Here is a 21961-nt window from a genome sequence, read left to right as displayed (position 1 = left end):
GAATGAAAGAAAGACAAAAAGGCTAGGATTAAATGTTGTCTTGGGAAGATAAATGCATTGGAAATAGATAATAGCTACAAGTTGCAAATAAATTGGGCCGAAAGGCCATTTCGTGTAAGTGGGTAAAAATATGGGTTATTAAAATTTTGAGGGGCTATAGAGGGTAATTCTCTCGATTTTTTTTTTTGGATGAAAATCTCACTTTATACTCATTAATTTTAAATTATTTACTTTTCCTATCCATGCGGCCCAAACTATTTATCCGGCCTTTATTTTATTTGCACTAACAACCTTACCGTCCTCTGTCAAAAACAACTCAACAACAAACATCCCTGCACCTTTCAAAGAACTAACAGCTCTGGTTGCAACATCAGTTGCAAGTTCCAAATAAATACACTTTTTGTATTTATTTATATTTTTGAACCCATGTATTGTTGTAGTTATATATTAAATTTTCCAGCTCTGATTTGTGTGTGTTTATAAAGATCCACCATTGATGAGCTTGAAGCTCCTATATTTAAAATTATATTTTGAAGATTTATTGTTTGATTCGATGTGGGTTCTATAAAATATTAATTATACTACCTTCAAGTAAGCTTCCCGGATCTGAATTTTAATGTGTATTTGAATTTTCACCATTGTTGGGCTTGAAGCTCTTGAATTTAAAATTTTTATTTTGAAGATTTCTTGTTTGATTCAAAGTGGGTGCTATTAAATATTGCTTATAATATCTTCTGGAAGTTTATACTGAAATTTTGATAGCATTTGGAGTTGATTTGAGGTGATTAAGATCGAAATTTTCAGCTGAAAATCGAAGAAGAACACAACCACCCAATAGTATACTGCTACGGTTTACAATATGTTGTAGGAGTATATAGCTATACTGCAACAATATACTATTATAGTGTCACGACCCCAAATCCAAACCCGGTCGTGATGGCACCTCTCGTGAAGACAAGGTCAGCCGACACATTTTCAATTCAACAACAACAACAACAACAACCCAGTGAAATCCCACTAGTGGGGTCTGGGGAGGGTAGTGTATACGCAGACCTTACCCCTACCCCGAAGGAGTAGAAAGGCTGTTTCCGAAAGACCCTCGCTCAAGAAGACAAAAAGACAAAAGGAGATAATATCAGTAACACCACAGAAATAATATGAAATAATATGAAAAACAGGAACAACATGAAATCAAGAAGAAAGATACAAAGCAAAAGTAAATAGTATCTCTACCAAACTAGTCTCATAAAGTTATGGCATAAGGCAAGACTCAACTACCTCCTAACCTACAACCCTAATACTCGACCTCCACATGTTCCTATCAAGTGTCATATCCTCGGAAATCTGAAGTCTCACATTTCCAATTCAGTTTTAAGCAATTAAACAATAAGCATTTAGTCTTAAACATGATATAACTCCAAAAGTAAGCAGTGACAATACAAAACAATTTGCGGAATACAACTCAACACAGCCCGATATCGGGGTGTCACTAGTCATGAGCATCTATCAATTCTAGTACAAGTCTAAGAAGTCCACAAAAAATATTACAAAGTCACTAATAAGGGAAAAGAAATGAGATAAAGGTGGAGAAACACGGGACTGCGGACGCCAAGCTGCTATCTCGTGGACTCCGAAGTCTGCCGGGAGCTCTCAACTCGCGCTGCCAGGATCAGCAACGCCTGAATCTGCACACGGGGTGTAGGGAGTAAAGTGAGTACTCCAACTCAGTGACTAATAATCATAAATAAACGACTGAGAGATATGAAAACATGTAAGGTACATTACAGGCTATAATGAAGCAGTAAAACCAGTTGAAATAGTGAAGCAGTGATAATGTGTAAAGTTATTTTTTAATTCAGTTCAAACTTCATGAAATGCCCTTTTAACAATTAAGCAGGTAAATGACAGACAAATAAGATAGATAAGCACATAAAGAATTGCTCCTCGAGCACGATGTCAACAATACCAGCCCCGGGCTATATCTCACATCACAATAGGTACTCGTGCTCACTAGGGGGTGCGCAGACTCCTGGAGGGGCCCCTTACAGCCCAAGCACAATATCAAGCCATCTCATGGCATCATCACTAGGCCCTCGGCCTCATATTAACAAGCCACCTCGTGGCGTACATATCTCAGGCCCTCGGCCTCATAATCATAGTCAATGTTTCCTCACAACATAGGCCCTCGGCCTTACTCAGTCAAAGTCCTCACAAGCCACTCGGGCAATAGTAAAATATAATTCTCCGCCCAAAATATTATTTAAAAGATCATTTAAGTGTTAAAGCAGAGTAAACATGGTTGAGTTATGAAAACAGTGGAATATAGCATGACTGAGTTCAAGCATAAAGTCAAATCGGTGAGGAAATATCAATAAAAATCCCCTAAGGGTTCAAATAGTTGGAACGAGGCCCAAATATGGCATTCAGCCCAAAGCATGACGATAGCAAATAGATTTCAGTCAAATACGCGGTAAAATGGTCATTCGGGATGGACTAAGTCACAATCCCCAATAGTGCACGACCCCACGCTCGTCATCTAGCGTGTGCGCCACCTCAATATAGCACAATGATGTGTAATCCGGGGTTTCATACCCTCAGGACATCATTTACAATCATTACTCACCTCAATCCGGTCCAAATCTAGCCCGCGACACCTTTGCCCCTCGAATCGGCCTCCACTCGCGTCGAATCTATCCAAAATCATAATCACGATGTCAAAATATGCTAAGGGAACGAATCCCAAGCGAAAATATGCAATTTACAATATAAATCCCAAAATTACCAAAACCTGACCCCAGGCCAACGTCTCGGATTCCGGTAAAAATTACATCAATGGATTCCTTATCATTTTCTGAGTTTATTCAAAACAAAAACATCAAAATCCAACCACAAATGACCCCTCAAACCCCAAATTCTAGGTCTCCAATTTCAAGCCCTAGTTTTTCAATTTTAGACTTAATTTCCATGATTAATTAGGTAGATTTCACATTAGAATCGAGTATTAAGCCCATGAATCTTACCTACAAGAGATTCCCCTTGAATCCCTCTTCAATCCTCTTCAAAAATCTCCACAAAAAGCTCAAAAATAGTGAAAATAAACCTCAAAATCGTGGACAAGACGACTATTTAAACATTCTGCCCAAGCCTCATTTCCTTCTTCGCGAACACGGCAACGCCTCGCGTTCGCGAAGCACAAACCAACTTTGACCAAAATTTCCTCTTCGCGATCGCAACCTTTCCATCGCGAACGCGATGCTTTCCTCAGACCACTCTTCGCGATCACGTTACCTCTCTCGCGAACGCGAAGAATAAAACACCCTGAAGCTCAGCTGCCTAGTTCCTCTACGCGAACGCGGTCCCCTTCACGCGAATGCGATGACCAATCACCCATCCCTTCGCAAACGCGGAGCCTTCCTCGCAAACGCGAAGGCCAAAATCTTAGCCTTCACCAGCTAACCCTTCGCGAACGCGAAGGCCATTTCTCTGCAACACTGATCAACAATTTTTTGCAATTTCAAACAACATGAAATGGTCCGATTGACCACCCGAAACTCACCTGAGGCTCCCGGGACCTCAACCAAACATGCCAACATATCCATAACCTCATTCAAACTTGTTCCAACCTTCGGAACGCTCAAAACAACATCAAAACACCAAATTCGCATCGGATTCAAGCCTAAGAATTCCAAAATCTTCTAAATTACGTTTTTGATCAAAAACCCAACCAAACCACATCCGAATGACCTGAAAATTTGCACACACATCCCAAATGACACCACGAAACTACTGCAACTCTTGGAATTCCATTCCGACTCCTATATCCAAATCTCACCTATCAACCGGAAAACGCCAAAAATCCAATTTCGTCAATTCAAGCCTAAATCTACTCCGGACCTCCAAAACACATTCCGATCATGCTCCTAAGTCTCAAATAACCTCCCAGAGTTATCTGAACCATCAGAACGCATATCCGATCCCTCTAACTTATAAGTCAACATCTAGTTAACTTTTCCAACTTAAGCTTCCTCAAAAGAGACTAAGTGTCTGAAACCTTATCAAATCCTTTCCGAATCCAAGCCAACTAACCCGATAACATATAGAACCGATAGATAAAGCAATAAGAAGAAAAAATAGGGAAAACAGAGCGGTAACTCATGAGACGACTGGTCGGGTCGTCACATCCTCCCCAACTTAAACAAACGTTCGTCCTCGAACGAGTAAAGAAACATACCTGAAGCCTCAAACAGGTGAGGATATTTGTTCCGCATCTCCCGCTCGGTCTCCCAGGTAGCCTCTTCCACGGACCGACCTCTCCACTGCACTTTCACTGAAGCTATATCCTTTGTTCTCAACCTTCAAACCTGACGCTCCAAAATAGTTGTTGGCTCCACATCATAAGTCAAATCACCATCCAACTGAACCGTGCTGAAATACATAACATGAGATGGATTCCTAATATACTTCCGGAGCATAGAAACATGAAATACCGGATGCACACTCGTCACTAACAAATCAAGATCATAAGCCACCTCCCCAATCCTTCGGAGCACCTCAAAAGTCCTAATGAACCGATGGCTCAATTTACCCTTCTTCCCAAATCTCATGACACTCTTCATGGGCGAAACCCTTAATAGAACCTTCTCGCCAACCATGTAGGACACATCTCGAACCTTCCTGTCAGCATAACTCTTTTGTCTCGATTGTGTTGTACGAAGTCTCTCCTGAATTACCTTCACCTTTTCTAAGGCATCCTGCACCAAGTTTGTCCTCAATAGCCTAGCCTTACCCGACTCGACCCAACCAACTAGAGATCTACACCGCCTCCCATACAAGGCTTCATATGGAGCCATCTGAATACTCGACTGGTAGCTGTTGTTATAAGCAAACTCTACAAGCGGTAAAAAATGATCCCATGACCCTCCGAAATCAATGACACAAGCACGCAACATGTCCTCCAATATCTAAATAGTGCGCTCGGACTGCCCGTCCGTCTGAGGGTGAAAAGTTGTGCTCAACTCAACCTGAGTGCCCAACTCTCACTACATAAACCTCCAAAACTACGAAGTAAACTAAGTGCCCTTATCTTAAATGATGGAAACTGGGACACCATGCAATCGAACAATCTCCCGGATATAGATCTCTGTCAGCTGCTCTGAAGAATAAGTAGTACATACAGGAACGAAGTGCGCGGACTTGGTTAGCCGATCCACGATCACCCAAATAGTATCAAACTTCCACTTTGGAATATCCATCCGCTGAAGCGAGCCACCCGGTCTCTAATGCTCATATTTCACCTGCTGGAAATTGAGACACCGAGCTACAAATCCCACAATGTCTTTCTTCATTATCCTCCACTAATAATGCTGCCTCAAATCCTGATACATCTTCGAGGCACCCGGATGAATGGAATACCGCGAGCTATGGGCCTCCTCCAGAATCAGCTCCTAAAGCCCATCCACATTGGGCACATATATTCGGCCTTGCATCCTCAACACCCCATCATCACCAATGGTCACATCTCTGGCATTATCATGTTGAACTCTATCTTTAAGGACAAGCAAATGCGAACCATCATACCAGCGCTCTCTGATGCGACCATATAAAAGAAGACCGAGAAATCACATAAGCCAATACCCGACTGGGCTCCGAAATATCTAACCTCACGAACCGATTGGCCAAGTCCTGAACATCAACTGCAAGAGGTCTCTTCCCAACTTGAATATATGCCAAACTCCCCATACTCATCGCCTTTCGGCTCAAAGCATCAGCCACCACATTGTCCTTTCTAGGATGGTAGAATATAGTGATATCATAATCCTATAGCAATTCCAACCATCTCCGCTGCCTCAAATTAAGATCCTTCTGCTTGAACAAGTGCTGGAGACTACGATGATTAGTAAACACCTCACAAGACACACCATACAAGTAATGCCTCCAAATCTTCAATGTGTGAACTATGGAAGCCAACTCCAAATTATGAATGGGGTAGTTCTTCTTATGGTGCTTCAACTGACAAAAAGCATAAGCAATAACTCTACTCTCCTGCATCAGTACACAACCAGTACCAACTCTCGAAGCATCACAATATACGGTATATGAACCTGAAGCTAATGGCAAAACTAATATTGGAGTTGTGGTCAAGGCTGTCTTGAGCTTCTGAAATCTCTCCTCATACTCATCCGACCATACAAATGAAGCACCCTTCTGAGTCAACTTGGTCAAGGGTGATGCGATAGACAAGAATATCTGAACAAACCGGCGATAATAGCATGCCAAACCAAGAAAACTGTGAATCTCTGTAGCTGAGGACGGTTTGGGCCAACTCTAAATTGCCTCTATCTTCTCCGGATCAACCTGAATACCCTCGCTGGACATCACGTATCCCAAGAAAGCCATTGAACTGATCCAAAACTCACACTTAGAGAATTTTGCATAAAGGTTCTCCTCCCTCAATCTCTACAACACAACTCTCAAATGCTCCACGTGCTCCTCCTGACTAAGCGAATACACCAGAATATCATCAATGAAGACTATGACAAACAAGTCGAGATAAGGTCGGAACACGCTGTTCATCAAATGCATGAACGTTGTTAGGGCATTGGTCAGCCCAAAAGACATCACCAAGAACTCATAATGACCATATCGGGTCCTGAAAGCTGTCTTAAGAATATTCGAGTCCCTGATCTTCAACTGGTGATAACCCAAGCAGAGATCAATCTTGGAGAACACTCCTGCTCCCTGAAGCTGGTCGAATAAATCATCAATGCAAGGCAAGAGATACTTGTTCTTAACTGTTACTTTGTTCAATTGCCTATAATCAATGCACATCCTCATAGTGCCATCCTTCTTCTTCACAAATAGAACTGGCGCACCCCAAGGTGACATACTAGGCCGAATGAACCCCTTATCAAGGAGTTCCTAAAACTGCTCATTTAATTCATTCAACTCCACTGGTACCATACGATACAACGGAATAGAAATGGGCTGAGTGTCCAACACCAGGTCAATACTAAAATCAATATCGCCGTCCAGTGGCATGCCCGACAAGTCTGCAAGAAACACATCAAAAAAATCACTCACAACTGGAATAGAATCAATACTGGAAGTCTCAGCACCGATATCCCTCACAAAGGCTAGATACGAAAGACAACCCTTCCCAGCCATACACTGGGCCTTCAAGAATGAGATTACTCTATCGGGAACATAATCAGTCACACCTCACCACTCACTCTATGGCACACCAGGTATAGCTAATGTGACTATCTTGGCATGATAGTCCAAAATAGCACGATACGGAGATAGCCAATCCATGCCCAATATGACATCAAAATCCACCATACATAATAATAAAAGATCCACACGAGTCTCCAGACCCCTAATAGTCACCACACACGACCTCACGGGGCATACCCAAATAACGAGCAAAGTATGATGACATATAAGAAAAGGTGGAATCGGGATCAAATAATACAGAGGCATCTCTGTGGCAGACTGAAAAAATACCTGTAATAACAGCATCGGAAGCAATAGCATCGGGTCTGCCTGGAAGTGCATAGAAATGGGCATGGCCGCCACCTGATCGACCTCCCCCTCTAGGGCAGCGCCTAGCTGACTGACCTCCACCCTTAGTTGGCTGGCGGGTGGTGGCGAATTAACTGGCGCTGAAGCCGATGACTGACCCCTCTGCTGAGATGAACTCGTAAGACGACGAGGACACTACCTCCACATATGACCCATCTCTCCACACTCATAGCAACTCCCGGGTGCTGGAGAAGGGGACTGAAGGGAACCCCTAGCACCGGAGTGACTAGTAGATGCACCTGGCATAGAAGAGCCCTAAACTAAGGGAGCACAGGACGAACTCTGAGCTGAAAAGGCACTAAGTGATGACTGGGCCTGATGACAACTGTGAGAACCATGACCTGATGACGCCACACGATAACCTAGGCGAGCTGGCTGAGCATGCTTGAATGAACGGCCTCTGTCGTGCTGAAACTAACTTCTCGAAGGAGCACCACTATAGCTACCAGATCCTCGAGGCCTCTTGGCCTCCCTCTCCTCTCACTCCTGGCGACGAGCATACTCAATCTCATGGGCAATATCCATAACCTCCTCGAAAGTAGCACCAGTCACCCTCTCCCTGGTCATGAGAATATGAAGCTGATAAGTGAGACCATCAACAAACCTCTTAATCCTCTCTCTATCTATCGGAACCAACCAAATAGCATGACGAGCTAACTTAGAGAACCTCATCTCATACTGCGTCACAGTCATCTCTCGTTGACGCAACCACTCAAACTGCCTGCACATCTCCTCTATGCATGACTGCGGCACATACTTCTTTAGAAAGAGAATAGAGAATTGCTATCAGGTAAATGGTGCTGCACCAGCAGGCCTACGCCTCTCAAAAGTCTCCCACCAAGTGAAGGCAGCTCCAGAAAACTGATAAGTAGTGAAAGTGGTCCCGCTGGTCTCCAGAATACCCGCTGTACGAAGCATCCTCTAACACTTATCTAAGAAACCCTAGGCATCATTGCCCTCTGCACCACTGAAGGTCGGAGGCTGAATCCTACCAAACCTCTCCAACCTATACTGCTCGTCCTCTGGCATGGCAGGAACTACATAGTCCTGAGCAGCAGCAACCGGCTAGGCTGGATGTGCCACCCGCATCTGAAGTCCCTACACGACCTACTCAGGTGTGAGAACGGCGGGAGTCTGATTGCCTCTCCCGACCTGAGAAGTAGATGCGGCTGTAATAGTTGAGACCGCCTGAGCTAGGCTAGTGCAAACTAACAAGATCTGAGCCAAGGCCTCTTGAAGACCCGGAATCACAATGGGCACAGCTGGTGCCTGAGTTGGTGCTGCTGGAGCATCCACAACTGGGACCTGGTCCTGAACTGGGCGGTTGGTGGATCAGCAGGTGCTGCCCTAGCTGCTGTGCGGGCCACACCTCTGCCCCTACCGCGGCCACGTCCTCGGCCTCTAGTAGCTATAACTGGTGGTACTTGTGGTCGTCCATCCTGACCGGTAACGTGTGTCCTCACCATCTGTAAGAGAATATAATAACAGAAGTTTAGTACTCAGATCAACAAATTCGCACGACAAGAATCTCAAGAATATGAAGTTTTCCTAAAGGTTCTATAGCCTCTCGAGGATAAATACAGATGTCTCCGTACCGATCCACGAGACTCTACTAAACCTGCTCATGACTCGTGAAACCTATGTAACCTAGGCTCTGATACCAACTTGTCACGACCCCAAACCCGGACCCGATCGTGATGGCGTCTCTCGTGAAGACAAGGCTAGACGACACATTTCCAATTCAGTTTTAAGCAATTAAACAATAAGCATTTAGTCTTAAACATGATATAACTCCAAAAGTAAGCAGTGATAATACAAAATATTTTGTGGAATATAACCCAACACAGCCCGATACCAGGGTATCACTAGTCATGAGCATCTATCAACTCTAGTACAAGTCTGAGAAGTCCACAAAAACTATTACAAAGTCACTGAAAAGGGAAAAGAAATGAGATAAAGGGGAGAAACACGAGACTGTGGATGCCAAGCAACTACCATGTGGACTTTGAAGTCTGTCGGGAGCTCTCAACTCGTGTTGGTAGGATCAACAACGCCTGAATCTGCACACGGGGTGTAGGGAGTAAAGTGAGTGTTGATACCCAATTTTTCCCTATATATTTTCATTATGCAAAATACCTTCAAAATATCATATGTATTCATATATAAGCATGTCCAAGTGTTTTATTATTTTTCCATAATTTTAAAGGTTTTTTAAATTCATTTATTTTCCCTTTTTATCTATAAAATCCCAATAATTATTTTTAAAATTATTATTTTGATAATTCATCTATTGGATTTTTATATTTATACCAAAATATGGCTAACATAAGTTTTACATATTTTTACAATTTTATTTAGTATTTTTAAAGCTAAATTGCACATAATTTCAATATTAGCCATTTTAAGGTTTACTTGTATTTTATATTCATAAAATTGGATCCTGTATTTTTAAATTATTACTTATGTGTTATAAATTATTTTAGTATTTTAAATTAATTTTCAGCAACTAGTTACTATTTTTTATAAATTAAAAATGGAAAAATGGCTATTTAAATTTTAGCCAAATTGGCTTTCAAATCTAACCCAAATCAAAACCCAATTTCCTGGCCCAATTTCTAATTAAAACCAACCCTAACCCTTTTAAACCCTACCCAAACCCGGATCCCAACCTACCCCATTTAATCTGGGTCGTTGATCATTCAGATCAACGGCCACCATTCCACTTGCCTAAAATAAATCCAAACGACCCCCTTAACCTAATTCATTTCCACCAACCTGCCGCCCTTGAATCCCCTTCCTCTCTAATTCTCTCTGCAACCCCACTCAAACCCTAGCCGCCGCCACCCAAACTAACCTTAATCCCTTTCGATTCTCACCCAATCCATGGACTTCCATGGCTATTTGGGATGTGTACTGGTCTCCTATGTCTCCTGGTTGCCTGTTTTCGTGATTTTATGGAAAGATCTCAAAGAGATCTAGTCCAGTCTTTGCTCAACTTCTATCTATGGTCTTTTTTCCGGCCATTCATGGTCGTTCGAGTCAGATCCATGGCTTTTCCGGCTAGATCGATAACTTTTCGAAGTCTTTCTCATTTTTATGGGTTCTCTGAAACCCTAACTTTAAAGGCTTTCCGATTTCCTTTCAGATCTATCTTAGATCTGTGTATGTTATGAACCTCTTAAGTGTTTTCCTTAAAGGTTTTCCGATTTTTCAAAGCGACTCTTCGTCTTCAACGATTAAGGTTTTCTTAACCTCTTTTAAAAGATCTCTTCTCCGATTTTCAGTGTTGTTTTATGATTTTACTATGTTTAAATGATTTGTTTATGTTTTTCTTCTACCTAGTTCATCGTGTTAAAACCTTAAGTATCTTTGGTTTTACCCGAGGTTCTGAAACTGTCTTTTCATATGTATGCTTGTTTTGATTGAGTTCTTCATGGTTAAATCCTTTCCTTTGTTTGTCTTGACTGATTTTGAGTTCTTACCGTTTTTGTTAAAACTCTAATTTCCTAAAACTTTTCTCACTTGTTACTGTAAGTTTTTAAAGACTTCCTCGACTTATTTCTGTGTGTTGGTCTGATTTGTTTTACCTGTTGTTATGTGTTAGACTGATTTCTTCATTTTGGTTCTATGTCTGAGCCATGACTGCTTGACCTTGTTGATTACCATGCTTTGAATAGTCCTTAGCCTATTCATGTCACTTCTGTATGTTTACGTTCATCTAGTTTACTTCTTTTTATCAATATATTTGACCCTGCATCTCTGATACGCCTGTTCATTTCTTTCTATTTATATGTTGAAGTGCAGAATCATGACCCCTTCCTGATTGATCTTGATTTCCTTAAGTTACGGTTTGATTACAAGGTTTTCTTATAAACCCCTAGTTTTACTCATTTTGTTTAAATTGATTGATTCCCTTCCTTTGCTGTGATGTTTTACCCCTACTGAATCCTTTCCCAAAATTAAGTATATTTGTACTTATACTCAATTATTTACTATTTACCTTTACTACCCCCTTATATGGTAAGAATCAATCTTTCTCAAAACTGATTTCTTTCCTTAATTATCCCTGTTGGTATCCATTAAGCAGTAATTCCCTGATTAAAGGGAAGTACTTGTATTAATGGAATTCTGATTGTGATTATTTCTATATTTGTGTTAAACCCTTACTTGTTACCTTATTTTCTACTAGTTTTCAAAGCTATAAATACCCTACCCTCTCTTCTCTAAACACACGAACAACTGAGTTTAAAAAACACACACTTACACATTCAAACTCTCTTTCTTTCTCTACTACTTGTGCTACTACCTTGTTTAGTCGGCTGAAAGGCAAGGCTAGATTGTGGAATTCTGATTGCTTTACCTTTCTTTTCCTGCACTTTGCTTCTTCAACTGGTATGTCCCTAGTTTAAATTCTGAAACTCAAACCTATGTGTTCCCTTGTTGTCAATCACTACCTTTTCTACACTGACTTAATGGCTCATGCTGTTGGACCTTTTATTTACTGCTTTACTCAGCATGCTTAATATTCTGCCCTCTTTTGTTCGAATGAAATTAGCATGTTTACTTGTTCCTGCCTATGTCCCTCAACTAGCATGTCTTCTAATGTACTTGATTCATGACTACTTATGTGTTTCTATTTTGGGCCTCTATATCCCCAAACCCTACTACCCTTTTTGTAACTACTGAAGCACGTACTCTTTTCTGAAGTTGTTCTGTATGTGTGTTGTTGCTCCTACCCTCTTTCCCTTTCAAGAACTGTTTTATTAGGCAATTCTTCTGCTATTTTACAAACTCATTTCGAACATGTTATTTCCAAAACTATTTTCCAACTCCACTCCTTTGAGTCTATATCAAGCACTCTTACATGTACTCTTAGATCATTAGGTTATGCCCCTCTTGTGTGAGCCCTGCTTTGGGACCCTTGAGCTCCCTCTGAACCTGGACATATAAGAGTTGGCCCTTTCCACACTACACTCACTCTATTTTGGTTATGCAATCTGGGTGTGAGCACTGCCCGGGATCCCTTGAGGTCCTTAGGGAACTCTGACACACCCAGATATGAGAAAGGCTTTGGAATAATATTGGCATTTGAGGTGGTTTATAACATAACTCAGAGAGAAAGTCAGAATCAGGATTTCTATTGTTGTAACTTCTTATTTTTGCATTTTCCTATGTAATTGTATCACATGGTCTGTAATAATTTGTAAACAAGTATTGGGGTGGCTAGTGAAATGGGATATGGTAAATATGCATGCCATAATTTGTTAAGGGTAGAAAACATGTTATTAGGTTTATATTCCTAATTGTGCAATAGAAACCATGCTTAGGATTCATATGATGCATTAGAAATAATGTTCTTAGGACTTATGTTTCTTGCTTCAGCACCTCACTTATTGATCCATGCTCTATGTCTATGCATTTAGAAATCCTGCTCTTAGGGAAATTCTACAATCCTGCCATGTGCATTTAGAAATTCTGCTCTTGGGAAATTCTGCAACCCTACCATATGTATTTAGAAATCCTGCTCTTAGGGAAATTCTACAACCCTACCATATCCATTTAGAAATTTTGCTCTAAGGAATTCTACGTCATGAGTTTTATACATGCACCTTAGACACCATGTTCTAGGATCTTATTCGCACTTGCATTCACACTTAGTATAAATTGTTGATTATAAAAGACGTAAAAAAACAGCTTTACACTTGATTATCCCATTTAAAATAACTGGTAACAATCTCTGCACTTGATTAGAACAACATGCTCTTAGGGTAAAATAAGCTCCAAACTGTCTTTTAATAATTTTGAATAATTGTTGCATCTCGCTTTGCACCTAGGAAAGCCTTAGGTAATGACTTAAGTAAAACTGGAACTGCCTTTGTTTAATTATCAACTGTTACAACTAGCAAGCAGGCCTGATTTAGACTTCTTATCTAAGTCATGTAATAAATCTGGTTCTGTTGCAACAACTTAAACACCCTGCTTTAGGATTTTAAATTCATACCTTAGTTGTGCATTAGTCATGCTGTCTATGTGCATATTTGTGGAGGTATGCATGAGCCTATTACTTGCTTATGTGTTTCCCCCTCTAAGTGTAGTCTTATATGTTTTTGTATGTCACTTTAGTATTTTGCCTTTAAACTTGAGGGTCTGCCTAGAACCTCTTTATTATAGGAAAATGAGTCTTAAATTCCTCTGGGATTGATATGAATGAGATGGGTAACAACATGCAATAGGGGTCGAGACCAACCTTCGCTTTAATTACCTTTACGGGGCGGGAAAAGGGTAGATATGGATATGATGACCGTTGCGCTAATACCACGTGTATCCCTTCTTCTGAGGAGTGTCATACCAGGTATTGCATTGATGTGATCCATATTACAAACAAACCTAGGACACCCCCTTTTATATTCATAAGCATGTCTTAGATTATAACTCTTTTCAAAATTTCGCCTTTCAATAATTGTTTTCAAACACTTGTGTATTTAAACTTAAATCCCCTATTACTTGAGCCTTACTTGTTTATTTGCTAATTGCACAAATTCACAAAAAAAATGTCTGGCCCGTAACCACACTAGTGGGTCCTGAGGGGTGCCTAACACCTTTCCCTTAGGATAATTTCAAGCTCTTACCCTATCTCTGGTTATCAAACGTAGTTGTAGATAAACCCTGTAGGTGCCTAACGCACCTTAAAAATCGTTAGGTGGCGACTCTTCAAAAACGCAATACCCAATTCCTAAAAGGAAATAAGTCATCACACCCCATGAACGTCGAAACCCGGACTCCTCTCTGCGGAGGGAAAAAGGGGGCGCGACAACATGGCGACTCTGCTGGGGATTTTTAGGCTTTTACCATTACAGATTGTTTTTTTGTGAATTTGTACCCCTCCTTATGTATAATTACTTGTTTATTTTCTTTAAGCATTTGATTTCTTCTTCAAAAGCAAAACTGACATATCTTTCTTGTTTCCCTCCTTTATTGTTGCTTTAAATTATAAAACTGGTGTATTTATCGCTTTCTTAAAGTGCAAATACATGTCAACATACTTTTAATTATTGCATAATCATGCTCAACATCATATTCCACTCATGCCAAACAAATACTATAGCAACGCTTGATGAGCGGTTGCGCTTTTCCTATATCATTAACCCTAAATTCGGAAAGGCATATTTTCGGTAAAACTAGTCGATCATCGGTACAGTCGACAGTTCTGTGCCTTCCCCCTCGAGTTGTCCGCTCAAGGGTACCAGTCGAAAACCCCATAGAAACCTTACTCTAGTTAAGATTGTGCATGTATCATGGTCAAACCTACCCAGATCAGTTATGTTGTCCACATAATGATCATTTAAATAACCTTGTCCAAAGTCCACTAGGTTTCTCTAAACCCAAACGGACATCATCACGTTCTGTGCATTTATTTGCAGAACTAAATTCTTCATGCTAATTGTTGATATTAAATAGTCGAGTCTGGTGGGGGTAAGGGCCTAACCTTATTTGTCTTGCAGAGTATGAGACACGAAGTCCCCAGATTCGGCATGGTCACCAACATCCACCCAAGATTGCTAAGTTGGTAGAGAGATTTACACTCTAGTGACCAAACTCTCGTCAGAAAATATCTGGGAAATCTACCATCCCTCCCAGAGATCCAACCTAACAACATGATCATAGAAGCTGCCATATTGTTTTGGGATTGTGAAAGGTCTGTGTTCCGTTTTGGGGACGTTGAAATGACACCTTTGATGGAGGAGATAGGAGGACTGGCCGATCTAGTGTGGGAAACTCCGGGTTTGCTAATGCCTGAGAACCGCAAAGGCAGGGGTTTCCTTAAACTGATGGGTTTGAAGAAGAATACAGAATTAACATGCTTGAAGGAATCATACATCCCTTTTGACTACCTGTATAAAAGGTACGGTTACGACAAATCCTACCGTACCTACCCTGACGAGTTTTCCATCACGTCCTTGGGACACATCCATTGTAGGGTTTTCATCTTTATGTTTTGTTTCTAGGGTCTGATCGTGTTTCCGATAAAGAAATGGAGAATCCATACCAGGCTGGCTATGGTAACTAAGACCCTAATGGAGGGGATTGGTGGGCAGACATTCAGCATTGTGCCCATGATCATTGCAGACATATACCGAGCCTTAGAGAAGTGTCAACGAGGAGCAAAATACTTCGAAGGCTGCAATTTACTACTTCAACTCTGGCTCATGGAACATCTCCAAAGGGGCAAAAACCAACAAGAAATTCAGCAAAGGGACTGGGATGATCACATTGCTTTCCACATACAAAGCGAATGAATTACATCCCCGACATGTTCTCTCAGCATGAGAATACCAAAGGATGGGTTGAGCTCTTTGATAATCTGACTGAAGAACAGGTTCAATGGATGTTCGAGTGGTTTCCGACGGAAGAGTTCATCGCCCGATCTAGATATGCACCTTTCCTGATTCTGATTGATTTAAGGGGAACCTACCTTTACGTCCCTCTTAGAGTTATGAGGCAGGCAGGTATGAAGCAAGTTATACCCAGGGTCGACAAGATGATCCATTTCAGATCCGACTTCCAAAATGATGATAGTCCTTACAAGTGTCAAGCCCAGCATATGTGGCACTACAAGATCATAATGGAGAAAGACTCCATCGAGCCAGACAAATATCATGCTGGTTGTGCTCCTTTCTATTCAGGTTGGTTGGAAAACAGTCATGATGGTCTGGGCTAGCTAAGGCTGTATTATGGTCCGGGCCCGGGCCAAACGAGCCTAGGCCTGAGGCGGGCCGGGTTGAGGCGGTCCCGGGCCTAACGGGCCAAATGTGTGGAACCGGCCCACGGCGGTCCTAAGCCCACATGGTCCCGGGCTAAATGGACCGGGCCCGCGGGCCTAAACGGGCCTAACAGGCTTTTTTCGTTCCGGACTATTTTTTTTATTTTTTTTTATCTAAGACACTTTCTTGTAAACTATATATGTATATACTAGTATAAATTGCTTATATATAGCTATATAAATATATATAGTATATATAGTATGTATATATAAGGGGTATTATGTGTATATATAATTCTATATTGCCTTATATATATATATAGTTTATATGTATTAGAGATATATATAGTGCCTTATATATATGTGTATGTCTGTGTGTGTGTATATATATATATATATATACTCTTGCATATTAACCATGAAGAATCCAGACTCTTTCTAAATATAAGGAATTTTAATATAGTTTCTTGGCTTGGTTCCAAGATTGTGGTACAGTCGACTCTGGTACTACTCTTATTGGCTCTCCCTTAGTGGCTACGTCTAGCCAGCTATGACATTAAAGCTCGCTGAAGTTGTCAAAAGGGCTATCCCTTTCACAGTTAGAACTGCTAGACACATAGGCTCAATAAGAGTATGTATCGGACCTAGACAGGCCCCTTGCTTGGGTAAAAGGATAGATCCTTCCATACAGTCATTAAAACTATAATAAAATTCCCGTATATTTCGAATCTTTACTGGTCGCGCGGACTACCGCCAACCTTCAAAGGTACTGAAACAGCTAGATCTGGATGGCCATGCGGACTACCGCTCGCCTACCCTGATCCTGGTGTAGATGGTATCAGAGCCTAGGAATTTTCATGGTAAATATGTAATAGATATGAAATATTCAACATAGATATGAAGCTTTTGGAATGGATCTGGGAGAAACAAGTACTAAAGGTACTAGACATGAAGAGGTAGATATACCTCAAAACCTTGATTTATTAAATAAATGGACAATTCCTAAATTTTTTATAAAAACCATTTATGATTATGGTTGGTTTGATAAACTTTCTTCTAAACAATTGATAAAAATGACTGAACAGTCTTTGGCATTAAATTCGTCTGAACAGACTATTCGTTTGTTAAACAAACACGATATAGATTTATATAAACATCATTATCATTATCTGCATATTGGTATGATTCAAATTGCGTTTAAACTGTTAACCCTTAAAGGATTACCAGAGACCTTTTTAGCAGCTCTTAGAGATGCTAGAAATCTGAACTTCAGACAGTCTCTGATGGGTTCGATTGAATCTACAGTGGCCTATGGTCTAGTATACTTTAATACTCAACCCAATCTGCAACTATCTCTTTCTTATGTTAATATTCTTGATGCCTTGACTTTAAATGTGAAAACGCATGGTTATAATTATGCGCCTGGTTCTGAACTTATATATCTGTTTTATAGGATTTATTTCAAATTGTTATTTACTTTGAATCCTAGATGTAAGTTATACGATACATCAGATCAGACCATACTGGTAGAAACCAATTTTGCAAGGTCCAAGGTCACCACTAGGAGACCTATTAGGTGGGAAGAAATTAATTTCCCAACTACTTGGACTTTAAATTCGGTTATATCCCCAAGTCAGATTACTAACAACTTGTCGAATACTGAATTTTCGCATGTTACTCAAAATCCGGATAGTAGGATTTGTATTCAATTTGATGATAAGTCTACTATTTATAATAGACATTCGTTTTCTAATCATAGACTTCTACCTACTATTCAACATATTTCTCTTGTTGAACCAGTCTACGGTCCAGCTCGCAATCGTGCAGCCTCTTTACACACGATTACTAGTAAAGTTAGTAATAAGCCTGTCGAAAGGGTTGAAAGGGTTAAAGTTAACCCCCAAACAAATATTGTTCAGGACAATGACAATATTTCAGATAAGGATATTCCTTCTGTATCCGAGATGGATTTCGACCCCAATAGTACTTAATGATTCCACACCAAATTGATTTTAACCCCGGTTCTCGGGCACGCAAATATATTCAAAAGGAATTTTTAGTGATAAATGGAGCCAGTTTAAAACATGGTTTTTTGATGCTTATAGCAAAGATGATTTGAATAGTATTTCTCAAGAATTTTATGAAACTTGTGCTTTGCATAATCAAATTATGTATTTTGTTCCTTGGTTTATAACAACTTATTTGCCTCTTTATATAAAGATACTAGAAAGATCTTATAAAGATGGGAGTGATAATATTACTAAAGCCATTTATCCTCCTCAGACCCCCTTTATTTTACCTAATAATACTGGTATTACCTTCACTGCCTTTCAAAAATTTATTGATGATAACGTTGCAGCTATTAGTATCGCAAAAATTAATAAATTAATTTCTCAAAACAATTATTTGGGTTTATATGTAAAGATTTTAGGAGAACATATCGGTTCTCTTGATAAAAAACTTGATGATTTGACTGTTTTAATAAAAGAAATGAGTACTAAGAAAGGACCAACTGATATTGCCTCCACTTCAGGAAGTAAAACAGTTGATCAAGCTATTCTTACTCATATTCAAAGACCTCCTGAGATTCAGGATTTTAAATTTAAATCTCTTGATGACTTAGCACAACTCTTCGATAAAAAGCTTTCTGGTTTGAATGTTAGACCAATTGATTTATCTAAAAATTTTGCTGATAGAATTGAGACAGTTTCTAATTATAAAACTGAGACATGGTCAGAGTTTAATAAACTCAAAGGTATAGTTAAACCCAATAGTAGGTATGCTGACAAACCAAGGATGAAAACTTACTATTATCCCCGTCCTACTCCTCAAGATGTGTTGATTGAGGAACGTGATTGGAAGCAGACTAATACGTCTTATAGCGGTTCCGAAATTTATGAATGAAATCTTGATGGTTTAACTGATAGACAATTAACCATTCTCGTACATAGAATGCTTATGTATTCGACTATCTGCAAAAGTGTTAAAAATACATATAGAACTATTTGCAAAATGATTATTGCAGGCTTTACTGGCCAACTTCGTGGCTGGTGGGATAATTATTTATCTGTTGAAGAAAAGGCTTTCGTTATTAATACTACAGCCGTAGACGAGGGTGTTGATAATATAGGTATGGCTCTAGTTAAGGGTAGAGAAGATGCAGTGTATACCCTTATCCTTACAATTTTAGAGCATTTCAATGGTAGATTTACCTCAAATCATGAGACCATCAGAACCTTACTTAATGGGCTTAGATGTAAGACCCTTAGTGAATTTAGATGGTATAAAGATACTTTTATGAGTAGGGTTATGGAACTACCCGAGAATAAATATGAGCATTGGAAAGCTAAGTTTATAAATGGCCTCCCTTCCTTATTTGCTGAAAGGGATAGCCCTTTTGACAACTTCAGCGGGCTTTAATGTCATAGCTGGCTAGACGTAGCCACTAAGGCAGAGCCAATAAGAGTAGTACCAGAGTCGACTGTACCACAATCTTGGAACCAAGCCAAGAAACTATATTAAAATTCCTTATATTTAGAAAGAGTCTGGATTCTTCATGGTTAATATGCAAGAGAAATTAGTTTTTCAACATAGATATGAATCCGTTTAGCCGCACATAGTCACGGCTGGGGAGAGAAACTAAGTATATAAAATACTATATAATAAAATAAAATAAATACCTTTAAGGCCGTGAAGCAAGGCCCTGAAGATGAACTGAACTTCAAAACTTCTATTAATCTTCAACTAATTTACAAAACTAATAAGCTAAAAGCTTTACAATAAGGAGAAAGTTTAGTGAGAGAGAGATTAGAGAGAGAGGGGGTTCTCACGACCTGCCTCTTCAAATGAAGAGGTCTTCTATTTAAAGAAGAAAAAAAACATAAAGAATCTTTAAATAGTAGATTGGGTCCCACATCTGGGTCCCTATAAAGTTTTTCTACTATTTGGAACAGTGTATCTACTGTTGTGTGGGGTCTTCGGCTGCTTTAGTCAAAGTCCTCTTTTGTCTAAATCGTTCATTTGTTGGAGGAAATTTTCCACCTTTTCTCTCTCTTTGTCAGATAATATTATTTCTGGCTGCATCGGCTGTGAATCTTCTTCTGCGATATCATCGCCACTTGTTTCACTGTGCATTGATGTGTCTGATCTTTCACATTGATTCAAAGTTTGAAGTAAATTTCTTTTTACTTCTTCCAGATATTTATTTACTAATTCGGTTTTATCTCCGTCTTGAACAGAGATTCTTCGAGCAATATGTTTGACTGAGCTGTCATCAAATATTTTCTTCTGTGGAGTGGACGAGTATACTTGGATTTGTGTTTTAATAGAATCCAATAATTCTTGTCCATATAATATCTTTGTTTTGGGATCATTCTTCATCAATTTGTCCCAAAAATTGTTGTAAAATACCCTGTATAAGCAAGGGATTTGTTCCTCCGTAAAATCTAATTCAGGAGTTCATTTATGAATCCATGGGATAGAGAATTCAATAAAGAAACAAATTTGATCAATTTTTTCTAGGCAACAGATATGATCTGTGTGATATAACTCGGTTAGGAATGATGAAATTTTTGCCCATTCTTTGTATAGCTTAAGGAATGGCTCAGGCAGGATTTTCGTTGTGGGACTGTGGTATGACCACCAATTGAAAAACCAGTTAGGGATAGGTCCTGTAAATATTTTTGCACATACTTTAATAAACCAAGTATGTTTATGCCTCTCATTGTTATAATAAAGCACTCTATCAAATGCTTGGATATAATTCCAATAAGTAAAATTCATGGGTGATTTATTAAGGCTTATCTGCCTTTCTTTCATTGTTGAAATCCTCCATTCTTCAACAGATATAATCTGTTTGATAATGATTTTTGAGAAGTTATAAACGTTCTCATTTGTGTTATAACCTGAAAAGTGTTGGAATTCTGCACTACCTGTACTGATTAGAATAGTCTCATAATAAGTGCGGGTTTTATATGATTCACCCGGGTAATATAATCCATTAATCAGATATCTCTGGAATATCTTCCATGGTTCATCTTTTCGCTAAATCTCAGAGTTTTTTAGGAGAAATATTATTTCTTTCTTTGGTAATTTTTCGTAAGACTTAATATCATCGTTGTCTTCTTCTCTAGTGATTGAAGCAAATGTATTACTTTGCTTTTTGGAAGCCAAATATGCCTGTAGATGACCATATAATGGATCATCTTCTGGAATATCATCCAGATGTATAGACGGACCTGATGAAGAATCTCCTTTATGAATCTTTTTTTGAGTTTATTAAACTCCTTTTCCCTGCTTGTATCACTGGAGAATTTGATGAGGATCCGTACGACGATCCTTGAGAATATGATCTACTAGGGGAAGATCTTCCCCTACCTCTGCCTCTGGTGGCCCATGAAGGGTCCATTCTGCACAAATAACAAGTCAATTTATTCTGAGAAGTAATAATCCAGCATATCAACCCTAATAATTTTAGTATAGGTATGAATTCCTAACAATTTCAACATGATTATGATTTTCAATCAGGTTATCAACGATATCTTCAATTATCAAATCAATTATGAGACTTTGTAGATCTCGATTTAATCTAACCACTTTTAGGATGGTAATTAACAATTC

This window comes from Nicotiana sylvestris, chromosome 3, assembly GCF_000393655.2.
Source record: "Nicotiana sylvestris chromosome 3, ASM39365v2, whole genome shotgun sequence".
Taxonomy (NCBI): Eukaryota; Viridiplantae; Streptophyta; class Magnoliopsida; order Solanales; family Solanaceae; genus Nicotiana; species Nicotiana sylvestris.
Note: the sequence above shows the minus strand (reverse complement) of the source record.